This window comes from Humulus lupulus, chromosome 3 (assembly GCF_963169125.1).
Source record: "Humulus lupulus chromosome 3, drHumLupu1.1, whole genome shotgun sequence".
Taxonomy (NCBI): domain Eukaryota; kingdom Viridiplantae; phylum Streptophyta; class Magnoliopsida; order Rosales; family Cannabaceae; genus Humulus; species Humulus lupulus.
Window position 1 is genome coordinate 84,685,500 of NC_084795.1, and position 10,161 is coordinate 84,695,660.

Consider the following 10,161-nt stretch of genomic DNA (forward strand, 5'->3'; position numbering starts at 1 on the left):
AATGAGTATATGTTAGTTGTTTTCTTTTGAATTATTTGAATGATAGAAGCATACTAGGGTTTATGTTTAATTATGTTAATTAAACATGCATGATTAATATGTGAATTTGGTAAAGCATGATGAAATTGATGAATTTTATGATTTGAAGGACTTGCTGATTTTTGTGTCTAAATGGTGTCAATTATGTACAAGTGCTATGATATATTAAGAAATTAAATGGAAAATTTTAAGATGTCTTGAAATGATATTTTGCTCAAATAATTACCAACAAATTTTTTTTTATATTTTTGAGAAAAATATGAGTTTTTAAAAAATAAAAATAGTGAATTTGAGGATATAATTGGTTGCTGGAATTTTAGTGAAAATGTAAAATTGTATTTTTAAATATAAGGAATTTGATGTGTATATTGAAATAAATTAATACCATAAACTGTGAAAATATTAAAAGTGATATTTTTAATATAACTATGAGTGTTCATTTTAATATTTATGATTTTTCTTTATTTTAATTAAGAAAAATATTAAATTTAATTTACTTGTGATTTTTAAAATAAATTAATAGTGGCTAAAAATTGATTAAAATATCTTAAAATAATTATTGGATTATCACTTATGAATTTATTCTATTTAAAAATTAAGTCTTAAAAATAATACAAGTGAAATATATATTTTTCCACACCTAGAAATTTTATTTTCTCACATCAAGTTTATAATTTTGATAATTGGAGTAAAATTGTTATTTTCTAAGAAAACTTGATAATTAAAATACTTTCAAGCATTTGTTATTTCTATGTAAGTTAAAAATAATAAATGGATTTATTATATTTTTTAATGGCTAAATAAATTATTTTTGTGAAATAAAAATAATGTCCTAAGAGGTTTAACCAACTTAGTAATTTTTAAAGAGATAAATAATGGTAATAAAAGCATGTTACTAATTCATTATTTTTAAAACGATAGAAATAAGCGCGTAGGAATTATCGTTTTTAACGTCACTTTTTAACAACGTTCTCATGTATGCATGTTGCATGCAATTTCACTTTTACGTTAAAAAATGTGTCTAATATTCAACCGAACGATTTTTATTTAAAAGTCATGCATGTAACATAGGTATAAGTTGCATTATTCTTTTGGTGATTTTATATGTAATTGTCTATTTTGAGAAAGATGAGTAGTTTTCACCATGTGTGCATGACCCATGCACACATGGGATATATGAGTGGGCACAATAAAGTCTTATGTGATGCTAAATGATGTTATTTGGTTATGGTATAGGCTCGTTGTTAAGTTTGTCAGTTGTGCTTTGCTTTGACCTGAGGTAAGGAAGTTAGATAGAATTTTGTTTATTTATGTTGTGAATGGTAAGGTTGGCTTGTATGAATAAGAATGTTATGAATGATGATACTTTTGCAATATGAATTATGAAATGCTATATTGTGTTGATATTACTAGATTGTATGTCATTTGAATGTTGTATGTTATGAAATGGTTGTTAGCGTGATGAATGCGACACAACAAAAAGGGGTTACTAAGGATGTGAAGACGTAACCTGAGTTACTAAGGATAGGATGACGTAAGTCATAGGGCGGACGCGCCGATGTTATTCAAGGACCAGAGATCCTGTTTACCTCAAGATGTGACATGGACAGGTTAGCGGGCCATGTTCACAAAGGTATGATGTTATGTTTATTATGATTATGTATATGATGTTGTGTTATGATGATCATGTTTATGTGTATGATGATAATGATTACGATAATGATGCTTATGATGTATGACGATGTATGAATATGAATATGTTTTGTTGTGTTTTACTTGTGTGTTATTTGTACTTCCTTACTGGGCTTTTAGCTCACCCTTTACTTTCCCTTCTAGGTAGCAAATATGATTTCTCTTTGGCACGTGTGGTGATGTGGAGAGTTCTATCATCAGGGTGTGTATGGCGTGGGGGAATCCTATGGACAAGAAATGATCAATTAAACGCCATTTTCACAGAATAATGTTATGTTTATTTTTAACTTTTAGAACTTATCAGTGGGACTTGAACTTTAATTATTTTTAAAACGTTGCATGAAAACTATTATTTTTCTTTTAAACTATTGGGCCCAACTTGCATGTTTTAGCAAGGCCCCACTGGGACTTTTTATAATAAGTGGCTTTTCTTTTGTAATCTTATGTGCACGTAAATATTTTTCAAAGTGTTAGACTAGGGCATTTTTACACTATCGAAGGCATTTTTAAATCACCGTTCACTAACTGGATCGTTAGTAAAGAAAAATCAAAAGACTTGAGTATGCTAAATTTCACCCAATTTGATGGAAGTCCGGATCCATCAAATCACATCTTACATTTCCAGCAAAAGATGGAAAGGGAAACCAAGAATGAAGGCATGCAATGCAGAACCTTCGCGGCCACTTTGGTGGGATCGATGTTGCGATGGTTCAAGCAATTGAAACCAAAATTAGTAAATTCCTTTATGGAGTTAGGCGAATTGTTTGTACAACAGTATGGGGGAAATACAGAAACACCAAAACCAATGGGTGACATGTATTCAGTGTAGAAGGGGGATAAATGAACACCCTCGAACATACCTGAAAAGGTACGTGAAGTTGGTACATCGGATTAATAATGTAGACAAAGCAATAGCAACGAATATGTTCAAAGAAAGTTTTCAAAAGGGGTCGTTGCTAAGCGAAAAACTCTACTTGAACCCACCAAGGAATCTCACAGATATATAGATGAGAGCTAAATGAGTGTTTAAGATACTAGAAATAAGAGAGGAAGAGGCTAGGTGCATGACATTAATTACTAATCCCGCTGAGGGAAATCCTCCCTTTGGCGATAAAAGAGATAAGAGGAAAGCAGAGCAACCCCTTCCAAGAAGCAGGAATGGCCCAAAGCATTCGAGAGAAGAGAATGACATCAAATACCCCTATATAGAAACAACGGTGCCAGTGGATCAAATTTACAACGAGAATAAAGATAAGCCTATTTGGAGGGACCCATTCAAAATAACTTCACCGGTGGAACAGAAAGACCAAACTAAATAGTACTCCTTCCATACCCTAGAATAATGTCAATCGTTGTACAATCAAGTGCAGCTCATTTTGAGAACTGGAGGATTGTCACAGTATATCAAAACATTACGCAGAATGTATTACTATAGCATAGAGCATCGCCAAAATCACCTGCACAAGTAGTGGCAGAGCCGAATGCACAAGCACAAGTTGCAATAGAAGAACAACCCCAACATTCGTTGAAACAAATCCCGATGATATTTGGATACACAGAACCCTCGATAGAGAAAGAAGCGAAGATGAAATCTAAAAAAATAACTGAGGAAAGGGTAAAGAGAATGTGTTATTTTCACCACACGGTCAATTATGTGGCCCAAACTGACCAATTTTTCTCTACGCACCCTATCACTTTCACTGAGGAGGATATGAATGTAGTGAGTCTACCGCATGACGATGCATTGGTGATTAAGCTACAGATATATAATTGTCAGTTGAGCAGAGTGCTGGTAGATGGAGGAAGCAGCATGGAACTCTTTTTTTAAGATGTGTTTCAAGTAATGGGGATACCAGAAGAGAGGTTGAGAGTATCCACTTTCCATATCCTTTCATTTAAAAGCACAAATGCAGTGCCCAAAGGCGTAATCGAAGTAAAGGTAACAGCTGCTGAGCGCACTTTAATTGTAGACTCCGTGGTCATTGACGCCTATTATGGGTATAAAGCAATAATGGGAAGCTCATGGGTGCACAAAATTCAAGGAGTAGCCTCAACTCAACACCAAGTGGAGAGATGTCAATCACCTTGTGGGGCGTACACTATCAACATAAGAGAATGTCATAAACAAGATAAGAAGTATGCCTTATTGATAGAAATAAATCAAATGAAAGAAGGAGAAGAAACATAGGAATGGGAGGCATAGCAATTAAAGGGAAAGTTACCAGCCTACTTAAAAGCACTTGAAAACGAAGAAGATTGCATAAAACCCCAGTCGATTATCGATGAACTAGAAGAAGTACAGCTGGATTCTAAATACACTGAAAAAATCATGCTAGTAAATTCTCGAATGAGAAATGAACAAAAACACTTGGTAGTAGAATTCTTGATGCATAACATCTCCACATTTGCGTGGAGAGCGAAAGATATGCCAGGAATAGACCCTGCGGTTATGACACATCAGTTGAACGTAAACAAACGATTGTCAGCAGTGAAGCAAAGACAGAGGCGATTTTCTCTGGAGTTAAATCAGGTTATTAACGAGGATGTGGAATGTTTATTGCAAATAAAAGAAATTGAGGAATGCTTTTACCCATCTTGGACGTCGAACCCTGTAGTTATACCAAAGAAAAATGGAAAGAAGCGGGTCTGTATCTACTTCACCAACCTGAATAAAGCTTGTCCAATGGACAGCTTTCCATTGCCTAGAATAGATTAGATGGTGGATGCAACTATCGGATATGAGCAGATGAAATTTTTAGACACTTATTTAGGCTATAATCATATCCCAATGGAAGAAGAAGATAGGATCCATACAACATTCAAAACCGAGGGAGGATTGTACAGTTACATTGTAATACCGTTTGGACTACGCAACCCTGGACCAACATATCAGAGACTTATGAACAAAATCTTTGATGAACAATTGGGACGGATAATGGAATTATATATTGATGATATGGTTGTAAAGTCAAAAAAGGAGGTTGATCATTTGAAACATCTATCAAAATGCTTTGAGCAGAGGATTGTGGTGCTTCCATAAAATCACTTCAATAGGGTGTACCATTTGCATTGTATAAGAATCCAAGTGGGTCTCCAGCTTCCCTCAGCATTTGAATGTGCTCAGTTGGGTAATTAATCTCGAGGTCACCCAATTTTTATTTTTAAGTGTCGGCGTTGTACTGTCCAACAATCAAGCCATGGTCATCGCAGTACGTATGAAGCAGGTCTTGTTTGTCTTTCAAACTCTGATTATCGCATTGAATCAAGCAATCCAAGTAGTACGCTATGTCAGTCCTGCCCAAAATGCTCATTTTTTGCTCGGTGAGATATCTATTTGAAATTCGAGCTTTCGTACAGACCGGATGGCTCATCTCAAATTAAAGAATAATTTTATTTTTTTTTTAAGAAAGGAAAAACATGGTTATCAAAAGCACATACACATGATAACACTGACCTTCTCTAGATTCTGGACCCTTGAGTTGAGCTGAGTTATTTCATTATTCAAGGGAGAAGACTTCGTTGCATGGTTAGAACGGAGGTTAATAGCGTCTTCTCGAGCTTTTTACAAATATGCCCAAGTTGCAGTGTAAAATTGTATTTGCATGTGATTGTAAACTCGACTAACCTAACATCTGATTGTAAGATCTCTACCTCCTTTCCAAGCGCTGCTTTTGACAATTAGATACTTTCTAGAAAATACTTGATGTCATTGCAGGCATCACGAAGGTTTTGGACAATAAATTTGTGAGCTTCATTGGCTTGCTGAGTCCGCGTTATCAACTTTTCATGCTCTATAGAAAGCTCATGATGTTTTTTTCTGCCAATCCTCGTTGGATGCAAGTTTTGTCTCCAATTCTTTGCATTTGGTTTTTAGCTCTGGGCAGCTATCTTGCATTAAACTAAAACTTTCCATTGAGTCCTCAGCCCGATTAAGATTCTCTTGCGCCTCAATAAAGCTTTCCTGTAGTTACCAACGCAGTCTAGCAGGGTCTTTATAGCTAATATGTGCAATGCAATGCCCATCTCGTAGCGCTGACGTAGGGCAACTATGTCAACATCACAATGTGACCTCTGCGATTCCTGGTAATACTTAGCATGTAAGATCAACATAATTAGCTCGACGACAAGTTGTTATAGACTGCATGATCAATGATCAACGCCTTAAAAAATTAATGGTTAGTAACAGAAGATAATAAATTGTTACCATAGACAGATGAGCTTCCAGCTGCTTTTTGATAAAGCAGGGAGACAAGGAATTTCCCATTTGAAGAGCAGAAGAGTTAAATTGTGTTTGAGGTAGCTCCAGAATTTTACACTCATCAAATGAATCTCTCGGCGAAACTCCCCATGTTCCCGTTACCGTGAAGGAGATTGTAAGACTCTAGTCTGCTCGGTGTTCCTTCTAATCAAATTCACAATTGCATCAATTTTTCTCTGCGCAAATGATGTACTTGGGGGAGGAAAGCGGCAAGAAACGTTGGCACCAGCAATTGCAACTGTACTGGTAGCACCTAAAGCAGAGCTAACAGGAAGGGCATTACCAGAAGAGCAAACATTAGATGCACTAATTGAAACTGGGGCAAGAACAATGTCCTTAAGAGGCAGCGCAGCAGATACTACAGGAAGCGATGATTAACAGATAGTTGTTTTAACGCTAGAAGAACTGTAGATATCAGGAAAATTTGGGCGAGCTGCAAGTATTGGAAGTCTTCCACGTTCAAAACCCCTAGACTTTCACTAGTAGTAAAAGGAGGGAAATTAGGAGTGTTGAGAAGGACAGAACCCAAATGTTGCTCAAGGGTACTCAATGATGCAGAACACTCTACGGAAGTTGGAAAGGCAGGACAACATGAGTCAATAGGCTCAACATGTGGGGGGAGAGTCAAAGAAACGACATAACCAACAAGAGGAATGGAAATAGGTGGAGCATGAACTTCACTAAGAGGCAAAGCAATTCATTCAATGACCATAGGATCAATTCCGATGGAAGATGGGTCGAGATGCAGAGCGATTGTGGAGGAAATGATAATGGAATCTGAAACTGAAACTTTTCTTGAACTTGGTAATGGGAGCATAGTAGAGCTCATAAGCGAGGGATCAAGAGAACTTGACCCGGTATAGGAAGAAACAATGTTCTTGGCCCTAGCCAACATATCTTGAAGTTTGGAATTGGCTCGCCTCTCTTTCTCAGAGCGCAACTAGAGAGAAGGAAAGGGAGGCAATTTGGGGGAAGGAGAACTAGTAAGGCTAGGAGGCAAAGAGCCAGTTGAGGAAGCGAATGGAGAGGAATCAACCACATTTTTCGATATGGCGGGAAATATAAAACACTTGCCAGCAGGAAGAAGCTCTGACGCATCACATGGAGCAGACAACCTAGATCATCATTTATTCTTGCTCAAAGGCCACAAGTTTTAGTACGTTTTTCCTTATGTGCAAGTGTCTTACTCTTAAACCTACGGATATTGGTGAAAGAACAACTGTGAAGTCTTCAACTTCAGGATGAGAGGCTGCGCTGGACACAACAGCAAGGGAAGGAACAACAGTAGATGGAGTGATGAATACAGTGTCAATAGATGTAGAAGTTAATGTAGGACCAACATCTTCATTCAAGTAGTAAGATTGAGAGGGAGAATGGGGATTTTGTGTAGAGCCAATGTTAGAGTCACCCTAAGAATCACAAACAACTTCCTGAGCGTCATCGAAATGCACAGAATCCTTTGAGATCTTGCTCTAAAGCGTGGTGAGATCATTAACTGCAAAAGGGGCATGATGATTGGAACAATAATTACTTATGTAGGAACACATACATGCAAGATATTGATCACAGAATTGTTTTCCCCTCTTATTGTCATGCCCAACAAGAAGGAAGGTAGCATGGTGGTCGATAAAATGAGGGAAGCAAAGCCTAGACATGTAACCCTTCAGTATATTTTTAAATAAGACTCCAATGATAATTTGATCATCTTTGTGCAAGTGAATAATCTTGAAAGATCGAAGTTGGGATTCACGATGGTCAAACCATTTAACGTTCGTTGGCCGTTAGATTTCTGAAAGGAGAAAGAAGCAAAAGAACATAGAACAAATGAAGTTGAAGTGAAAAAAATGATGAATAATGAATTAAGAGAGGAGGAGTAACTAACCATTTTGGAACACTCAGGGTAAGGTGAAAACATCATTGGGTACATAGGGTGGATATCAGTCACCCCCAATTACAAAAGGAGGATCATCCCAGTTTTTATTGGTCATGGGAAGATCCTTAAACATGAAACGCCTCTTTCTAGGAGAGAGATAGTAAGTGTTGAATGGTTGATCGTCTTGATTACGGCTACGCAAAGTGCGGGAAAAGCAACAAAAAAGTGTCTTGGACAATGATTGTCGTCTAGTACAACAAGCCAATCATAACAGCTCCATATATTGATCGAATAGCGTTTTGAACAAGTTGCATCAAGTGAATCCAGGTGATCGCAAGCACATGCAGCAAAAAGGGAGGAATTAAGAGTTGAAGCAACTCAAGGTGCTTAGACCCAATAACAATTTCATCAGGGGCACATATATCCTCGAATCGCCACCTTTTGAGTTCTTTTTCACGCAATGGCTTGATGGTGAAGTTCGGAGGGAAAATGCATGTGTTTTTCAATTCACTGAGCACTTCTGCATATTTTTCATCAAGGGATTTTGGACTCTTTGCAAGATTATTGGCAGAAGTCAATGACAAAGCCTTGGTCGAACTCTTGCTTGAACGTTTTCAAGCCATGATCAAACGATTACTGAGTGGAAAAGAGGATTAAGAAGAAAAGAAGGACGAAAGCATAAAGTATGTGCTCGAATTTGGATCGGATGGAGAAGAGTAGGTCGATGACGAAAAAAGAGTTGGAATTTGGGGGAAATGGAAGAATTTTTTGAAGAAGAGGAAGAAGGGTAGGTTACGAGACAAGGCAGTTATAAGAGAGAGAAATTTTTTCTGGGTGATTGACTCAGAGTTTGAAAGATGGGATTGGTAATAAATGCTTGGCAGATACTCAAGCACGTGCGTCACTTGGGGAAAAGTATTGAACATAATAAATCAAGCATAATGAAAATTACCTTTATCCATTAATGAGTAATACAAATGGAAAAAGGCGAGGGGAAATTGTAGGGGAATGGTTTTTCCCAATAAACTAGGAGATGTAAATTAAGCAAAACACATCATTTTATTGAATAGCTTGAGAAAAGTTGGATTGAAAGAATAGGAGCTCTAAATGAGCTCACTGCAGAACAGAGCTGAAAATGAGCACATCAAAGAGCAGAGCTCAGAAGTGGGCTTATAGAAGAACAGAAGCCTGAATAAACTCATCAAAGAAAAGAGCTTATTCATGGAATAGAGTTTGCCATAGCTTGTTTAGATTGATGAGCTCTGAGCTCAATGTTATTGAACAGATTGATGAGCTCTGAGCTCAATATGATTGAACAGAATGATGAGCTTTGTGCTCAATGTGATTAAACATATTGATGAGCTCTGACCCCAATGTGATTGCACAGATTGTTGAGCTCAGATCTAACCAATAAAAATTGTAGTATATATTTATGTTGAATTAAAAAAAAAAGGTATATTATCTTTTAGTTTACATTTACATCAAATACTTTATTCTTTTCTTATTTTTTGACGATGTTTTTATAATATATTTCTCTTAGATAAATAAAAATGTAGTATTTTTTTTCTTTAGAGATATTATAGTAAATAGCCCAAAATAATGGCACTAATAAGCTCAATGTTCTAATTTTAAAAATTGTAGTATCGTGGTATATGTATATTGGTTTTGTTCAAATAGTTTTTATTTTAAAGTTATATTGATTTTTTTTCTCTTTATATGGATTGTTTGTATATTATTTTTCAACAAGTGTATATATTTTTTGTGGTATGATATATCATTTTTTGTCGATGATATTTAGTTTTCATCCTGTTATACATAATGGTAGTATATAATTTTGTATCATGATATATAAATTTTAATGGTGGTATATAATTTTGTTAGCATGATAGATATACATTTTTTTATTAATAATTTTGTAAGTGTAGTTGGTATATTATTTTTCAACTCAGTATATGTATTTTGTGGTATGATATATCTTTGGTTTTAGATGATATTTACATTCTATCTTGTTATATGTAATGGTGGTATATTTTTTTATTAGCATGGTGTAACACCCTGGATAGCCAAAACCGCTACACTGTGTGTTTATAAAGATGTAGGACTTGCTAATAAAGTCATTTAGTTAAAACGTGATACTGAAACCACTAATGAACTAGGGTTAAAAGATTTTGGTCTCAAAAGTGTACATTCTATATAACAAAACATTTTATACATGGGATCCCAAAAAGGAACAGCATTCGAAAGTCGGAATATAAAATTTCCAGAGTTTAAACAACCATTAGCCATTCTAAGGCAAAAC